This window comes from Eubalaena glacialis, chromosome 18 (assembly GCF_028564815.1).
Source record: "Eubalaena glacialis isolate mEubGla1 chromosome 18, mEubGla1.1.hap2.+ XY, whole genome shotgun sequence".
NCBI classification, from domain to species: Eukaryota; Metazoa; Chordata; class Mammalia; order Artiodactyla; family Balaenidae; genus Eubalaena; species Eubalaena glacialis.
In genome coordinates, this window is record NC_083733.1 from 67,686,272 (window position 1) to 67,692,271 (window position 6,000).

Here is a 6,000-nt window from a genome sequence, read left to right on the forward strand (position 1 = left end):
GAGGACGGCAGCTAGGGCGGCTCATGCCACCCATGGTCCTCCTGTCGTCTCTATCGTTGTAACCCCTTCCCTGCCGACGCCGCTCTCAGCGGCTGGAGCCCGCGTACCCGGAGGGGGTCACTCGTCTGCCACCCTGGTCCTTTCTTGACTGGACTGAGCGCTTCAGGCGCCGCCCGGCGTCGATGTCCATCTCTTGAGCCTGTGTCCTCCTTTCTAAAGTAACATTGCGCGCCTGCCTCCAAGGGCTTTTAGATACATTAAGTCCTATTGAGTACCCAGTCCTGTTTTGCAGATACGAGGAACAGAGAGATCAAGGCTCTTGGCGAAAGTCACACAACCGAGGATGCAGAGCCTGGGCTCGAACCCGTGGAGTCTGGCTCCAAATTCTTGCATTGACCCGTGCTTGTGCAAAGTGCCTCCTGTCACAGAATATTTTTTTTAATTAATTTTTGCTGGAGTATAGTTGCTTTACAATGTTGTGTTAGTTTCTGCTGTACCGCAAAGTGAATCAACTATACGTATACATATATCCCCTCTTTTTTTGGATTTCCTTCCCATTTAGGTCACCACAGAGCATTGAGTAGAGTTCCCTGAGCTATACGGTAGGTTCTCATTAGTTATCTATTTTATACATAGTAACAATAGTGTATCTGTCACAGAATATTGATCATAGCAGCTAGGGATCCACCTCCCCTCTTGTGAGGAGGGCGCTTTGTAAGCTTAGTTAGCTGTTTCCGTTAGTAAATATATGCTTTTCAAATTCCTGTTTACACCACAGTGTCCTTGCGGGCTGGGACCCTCTCGTCCTTTCCCGGGTCTGTAGTTGGCTGGCTGTCACCTAAGCAACAGATGATTTATCGATGTTATTTATAATTATTTTCTTATCGTCATCACCAAAACAGTCATAAGCTTGGAAGTCATTAGCTTGTTGAATAACACCTTTCACAGCCTCAATTTAACGAGATGATCTGTGTACATTTGCTTAATTCAATACCTGGCTCATAGTAAGCTCTCAATGGAAATGGTAGTGATTAATATTACTTACTAGTAGTAGTATTTCTACTACTGTGGCTGCTGTATGCCCTCAATGCTCATAAAATGTGCATTGTTGATTTAATAATATCCTTTCAGGAAAAAAAAAAAAGTCCTGTATTAAGTGTAAATAGTAAGGTATGCCTGTGTCTCACCTTCAGAAATACTACATAGGTAAAATTTTGAATGCATCTTAGAATGGAGGGAAAGGGCTATGACATTAACAATAATACAAATTATTTATATGGGTATGAACTTCACCCCCATGAGACTTGTGTATAAGAAAGGTCGCACGTTTGTGCTCCTCTGAGTCAGATCATTCGGAACTTCTCTGGTTGGTGGGGGAAACAGCTGACTAAATGAAGGACCCAATGACAAGATCCAGAGCAGCTCTTTTGGATCACCAGTTGGAAGCCATAAATGGAGGATAGTAGAGCAACAAGCTAGAAGGAGTAAGATAGACACTTGATGGCTTTATGGAAAAGAAGCTCTGTGCTGGCTGAGATGTTACAGGAGAGAAATTGCTTTCTATCTGATTTAAACTATTGGTAATTCTGAGTCTCTCAAGACAGCCAAACCAATAGTATTGGGCTGTTTCCCAAACACAGGATGGGGTTGCAGTAGAGATGGCTAATTCACCACAAAACCTGCTCTTCCCTTCCAATGTATGGAATTATTCCTGGAATGTGGCTTCCCATCCAGGGACTATATTTACTAGTCCTCTTGGCATCTAAGTGTGGACTTGTGAGTGGTTGCCACGAATAGGACAGGAATGGAAGTGACAGTGGCCATTTCCACACCAAGGTGCTTAAAAACAAGCATGCCTGCTCCATATTCTTTCCCCTCTTGTTAGCTGGATACAGAGGATAACAAAACCCTAGGCAATGGCGTAGCCCCAAAACTCAGGGTCCTTTAACAACCATCTCATGGAGACAGTCTCCATCACCCAATACCCAATATCCATCCAAATTGTTACATGATCAAGAAATAAATAAATGTCTAATTTGTACACCCATGTTACAGCAGCATTAGTCCAAAAGATGGAAACAACTTAAGTGTCCATTGATGAATGAATAAACAAAATGTGGTATACACATATAATAAAATATTATTCAGCCTTTTTTTTTTTTTTTTTTTTTTGCCACGTAGCATGTGGGACCTTCGTTCCCTGACCAGGGATCAAATCCACGCCCCCTGCACTGAAAACGCGAGTCTTAACCGCTGGACCGCCAGGGAAGTCCCTATTCAGCCTTAAAAAAAGGAAGACTATTCTGACACATGCTATGACATGGATGAGCCTTGAGGATATTATACTCAGTGAAATAAGGCAGTCACAAAAAGACAAATACTGTATGATTCCACTTATATGAGATACTTAGAGTGGTCACATTCACAGAGACAAGTTCACAAGTCAAGTAAAATGGAGATTTCCAGGAGTTAGGGGAGGGGGAATGGAGAGTTAAAGTTTAATGGGGACAGAGTTTCAGTTTTGCAAGATGAAAACAGCTCTGGAGATGGATGGTGGTGATGGTTACACAACAATGTGAATGTACTTAATGCTACTGAACTGCGCACTTTAAAATGGTTAAGGTGGTAAGTTTTATGTTATGTGTATTTACAATCATTAAAAGTTTTAAGAGAAAAAAGCTTGTGATTTACCATTATTATGTATGGTATTATGGTCTGCATATGTGTCCCCACAAAATTCATGTGTTGAAACCTAGCCCCTAAGGTGATAGTATTAGAAGGTGAGGGTCTTTGGAACAAGACAAGGTGAGGGTCTTTGGTCAAGAGGGTGGAGCCCTCATAATTGTAACTAGTTCCCTTATAAAAGAGACCCAGAGAGCTCCCTTGCCCCTTCCACCATGTGAGGACACAGCAAGAAGCCCACCATTTACACCCCTGAAGACGGCATTCACCAGAACACAACCATGCTGGCACCTTAATCTTGGACTTCCAGCTTCCAGAACCGTGAGAAATAAACTGTTGTTCATAAGCCTCCCAGTCTGTGGTATTTTACTATAGCAGCCCTAATGGATTAAGACGTGTGGGTTTCCTAGTTATGGAAGCTTCCCGCACCCTAACTAATTCAGGGTTTTGGGATGCTAGGCTCAAAAAACAATTCCAATGCTCCCCTTCAGGGATTCGTCAGCATCTAGATGGAAATGAAAGCCGTGGGACCAGATAAGATCACGGGGGCTGGGGAGAGAACGGAGTCTGAGCTCGAAGAAAGAAGCAAGCAGTGGTCACCTGACCCAAGCTCAGCCAATCAGCGGCCTTCCCTGGGATTTTTTCCCCTTTGGAATTCAGAAAAGCTTTTGTCTATCTCTGTGGGGTATGGGAGACTTGGGAGCTGATGGCAGCCTTGTCACCGTGTGCAGGAAGCCAGGCTGCAGGAGGAGAAAATGAAGCTGCACAGAGAAGCAAGAGGGGAGAGAGAGGATGACCTGGCTGAGTTCAGGTGCCCCCCCCAACACCCCCTAACTTTACTGAGGTTGGGTTGTTCAGCTCTGCCTTCCCTCCAGTGAGTCTCTCCCAGGAAATCCCCTTTGTGGCCTCAGCAAATTCCACTTGAGTGTCTGTCACTGTAACCAAAAGAGCCCAGAGTCCCCCGCAGCACTCTGCGCATTGCAAGCAGCGGTCAGTGTTGAACGAAGACGGGTTGAATGAAGCGATACGTAAACCCCCAGGGCTGTGCCCAGAGGGATTCCCGGGTGCAGGGGCTCAAGGAACACTCCCACTCTGGAGCCCTTTACAAACCCCCTTCCTATGTCCTCCTGATTATATCTTCTCCGAGTGACAGGAACAGCTGCCCCGGGCAGACTGGAGGTGGAGAGTTTGCAGCACAGCTGCTGAGAAGTCCCCTGAGATACAGAGAAAGACCACACACAGACACACACACACACACACACACACACACGCAATCACACTATTCAAATTATCATTATTATCATGATGAGGAGCAACCATCTCTCGGGTTTTCGTCATGGGCTGGACAGAGTGCCGAGTGCTTTGTTTCAATTAACAGTGTCATCCTCTTCTCCACCCCCACAAGGTAGTGCGGACACTTCCTCAAAGTGCGGGTCTCCAACCTGCAGCATCGGCCCCACCCGGGAGCTTTTGAGAAGTGCAGGATCCCAGGCCCCACTCTGACCTACCGAGGCAGAATCAGCCTTTTAACCTGATCCTCAAGTGATTCTCACCCACGTGAAAATCTGAGACGGGCCGGTGCCACATAAACTACAGGATGCCCGGTCAGATTTGGATGAGAAATGTTTTAGTAGAAAATGTCTTGATACTTCTAAAAAATTATTTGTCATTTATTTGAAATGCAAATGGAACTGTGCATCCTGTAATTTTATTTGCTAAATCTGACAGCCCCATGTAGGGGACACGGTGGGTGCTCCTATAACATCCATCCACCCTCTTTGCTTCACTGCCGTCCCCAGATTTCCACACCTACTCTGTGCATCCCAGGTGCTGAGGGGTGCATGGGAGGGAGGGGACAATCCCACCCCTGGCTCTGTCCTGTCCTCCCTGCCTCCGGCCTCTCCCCATATCAGCCTCAGAAAGAGCTTTCTATCACCCCGATATGACGGTTTCTTCCCTGTCTGAAGCCCTCCTACAGCTCCCCAACGCCCTCCGGAGGAAGTCAGAGCTGGCTGAGCTCCAAGACCCTTCATTGTGTGGCTCTGGCCCACTCGTCCAGACTCACATCTGACAGCCGCCCCCAACCCCCAAGGGAACAGTAAACTATAGCCACAGAGAGCTACTGGAAATTTTCCCAGCTGTGCTGCCATCTCTCCACTTCTACGTGTTTGTTCTAGCTGTTCCCTCCACCTCTGTTGCCCTCTCTCATTTCGTCTCGATAATTCCTTCTCATCCTTCACGACTCAGCCAGGTTAGGTACCTCCCCTGCGCCATCCGCCACCACCTCCCTGTGCCATCCCCATTATAACAATGACCCCTTTTTGTCCAGAACCCACAGTGAGCAAGGGCGGAACTGAGATTCGATCCCACGCCCATCAGGCTCTGAAACTCTGGTCATTGCTTGGGGTTTCCTTGAAGGCCCCTTGTGGCCCTAACACTTTAGAATTCCATGATCCAGGTGTGTGGTTGCTCCATGCAATCTGCACAGATCTCAAGGATTCCAATCCCCAGGAATCCGATCATAAACTAGGAGGACTATGACAGTTAGGGCTCGGGTTGCACGAAATTGAAACACAGTTCAAACAGGTTTAAGGCAAAAAAAAAGGAGAAAATTGTGTTGGCTTGTATAACATCAAAAAAAAAACCCCCATAGGGGCTTCCCTGGTGGCGCAGTGGTTGAGAATCTGCCTGCCAATGCAGGGGACACGGGTTCGAGCCCTGGTCTGGGAAGATCCCGCATGCCGCGGAGCAACTAAGCCCGTGAGCCACAACTACTGAGCCTGCGCATCTGGAGCCTGTGCTCCGCAACGGGAGAGGTAGCGATAGTGAGAGGCCCCCGCACCGCGATGAAGAGTGGCCCCCACTCGCCGCAACTGGAGAAAGCCCTCACACAGAAACGAAGACCCAACACAGCCATAAATAAATAAATAAATAAATAAAAATTTAAAAAAACACAAAACCCCATATATATAGACAGCTTCAGTTATGGTTTGATCCAGGAGCTCAAAGAGTGTCACCAAGGCCTAGTCTCTTGCCTTTTGGCTCTGCTACCCTCCCTTTTGCTTCACTCTAGGCATCCACATGGTGGCAAGGTAGCCTCCAGCAGTTTCCAAGCTACGCTTACCTCCCTAAAAGTTAGGTGGGAAAGTTGGTGCCTGCCTTTCTCTCACTTGTTCTGGTAAACGTTCCATTCTGTTTTGTTGAATCTGACTGGGTGGCCTGAACCAATCACAGCGGCCGGGGAGGGGGTGAGTCATATGATCACTCCTAGAGCTGGTAATGGAGCCAACTTCCCCAAAACCAGGGGGAAGGGGAGTG